The sequence below is a fragment of the Parasteatoda tepidariorum genome, chromosome 8 (genome assembly GCF_043381705.1).
Source record: "Parasteatoda tepidariorum isolate YZ-2023 chromosome 8, CAS_Ptep_4.0, whole genome shotgun sequence".
NCBI classification, from domain to species: domain Eukaryota; kingdom Metazoa; phylum Arthropoda; class Arachnida; order Araneae; family Theridiidae; genus Parasteatoda; species Parasteatoda tepidariorum.
In genome coordinates this window covers 85,312,711-85,315,017 of record NC_092211.1, presented here as the reverse complement: position 1 = coordinate 85,315,017, position 2,307 = coordinate 85,312,711, and positions in this window count along the sequence as shown.

Genomic DNA, 2,307 nt, shown 5'->3' with positions numbered 1-2,307 from the left:
GAATTATTAATTTGTAATGAGTTGTTCTTTTTTAATTAGTTTTAGTACAATGTATTTTAAATAAAAACATAATAGTGAAAAAATATTCATCGATTAAATTACCAGCAATATTTTTAAATATTTTTTTTTATATATTTTATTAAAGCTGTATGAATAACTTGCTTATTTTATGTATCACCTCTTCTTAATCATATGGCTATGTTCTATCAAAATAAGTGATTAGAAACGGATAAATTATGTAATTTTTAGGATTATTTATCTTAAATTATTCGTTGATATAGTTTAAAACCGTGTCGAATTCAGTTGTTAGAGAATTAGTATTATAAAAAATGTAATATATACAAGTATCGCATTTCACTGTAACTTACGTGCAAAGTTTTCTTGTTATGTGAAGAACTTAATTTGATATGTTAAAGGTCTGGTTTCTTAGGACAAGCGCCTTATCTGGTCGTCAGCGTTAAGTTGACGTCACCCTGACGGCAACAAAATACTGGTTTGTTAGCTCAAGGCCTGGTTTCTTAGGAGAAGCGTCTTAACTGGGCGTCAGCGTTAAGTTGATATANGTCTGGGAGTACTGCAGCGGTTGAAAGGGGCTTTTCAGCAATGAACTTACAAAAAAACACATTACTTACTGGTCTTAAACAAGAAGCGTTAAACGCAATTATGAATATTTACCTAAATGGAAAACCTCTTTCAGATTTCTGTGCAGAAACCTCTGTAAATCATTGGCTTGATTGTGGAACTGGTAAACGTCATATTTGATTCATTTAAAAAACGCAGTACCATCGGATAAATTGACATAATAATTAACAGATAACTTAACTTTTGTTATTTAAATTATTTCATGAAAGAAATAAATTATTTCATAATAGAAATACTAGGTTTTACTATTAGTAACCTAGTATTTCTTTTATTACTGTATAATGTAATCCTAGTAACTACTAATTCATTGTGCAATTTATATAAATGTTTGTAATAAATAAGAGAAAATTATATTTTTATTTATTTAGAAGTGGCGGGTTAGTTTCAAAGGAGGACGGGTACATTGTTGGACAAGCCGTCCTCGGAGACTGGTAAAATTTCTGAGTTTTTTCGAGCCCTGGTTTTTCTGTAAACAATGTTTTCCTTTTAACTACTTGATTAAACATTCTTGACATTCCGCTCCTTGTGCAAAGCGCTCTGAGGTAATATTAACAGATAATTTTATTAGATATGCTCATCGCACGCTATGCAGAATCTACTAATTCCGGAAATTAGAAATATATAAGAAGTATTGATAACTTGCTTAATTTATTTATTGCCTTTTCTTAATCATTTGGCTCTGTTCTATCAAAATAAGTGATTAGAAACTGATAAATTATGTAATTTTTAGGATTATTTATCACGAATTATTTGTTGATATAGTTTCATACCTTGTCGAATTCAGTTGTTAGGAAATTAGCATTATAAAAAATGTAGTACGTGCAAGTATCCCATTTCACTATAATTTACAACGATTTCCTGTTTTGTGAAGAGCTCATTAATTTGATGTGTTTAAGAGAGTTAACTCTAACGTTGTTTATTCACTCTAAGAAATGAAAAGCTTAAAGTTACATTAAAGAAATATTTATTAGTAACTTTAAATTAGACAGCAATATACTCGACCATAAAAGAACAAGTACTGAGCATAAACTACGACTTCCTCCAAGCAATCCAATGCTCATCATGTATCAATCAGCTTGTTACAATCACAGATATTTCTATACAGTTAAAACACATTTGTTACAAGCGTGGCATTTTTTTATAACTGGAATTAAACTCCGTAAAAAAAAGTAATTGTTCAAAGCAAGCTTATATAAGTAAACTAGCTGACCCGGCAAACGTTGTTTTGCCATATGAATTATTTCTAGAGTATGGAAATATATCTTATTTATTGTAAGTGTGTGTGTATGTGGTATATGAGTGGAAGAGGCATGGAGCGCTGTGAACGATGACGGAATGTTAAAATAACAACACACCAAATAATAATTTTTTTTGAAATTTATTGTAACTTTTTTTTTATATAAATTATATATAGGGTAAACTAATCAGTGAAGGAACACTTAAGCTTCGCTTGCCTCTTAAAAAATCTTATTAATTTCAAAATTCGTAATTTTAGTTAAATGACAGTGTTAACATATTTGTTACTAATTGCAAATTATGTAAAAAAATTGTAGAGAACTTACATAATATTGTTTTAAAGTTTTGGAGGTTCAAATAACAAGTAGTAAGAAGACCCAGTGAAGGAGCACAAAATTGCCCAGTAAAGGAACACTTAATTTTGGTTAT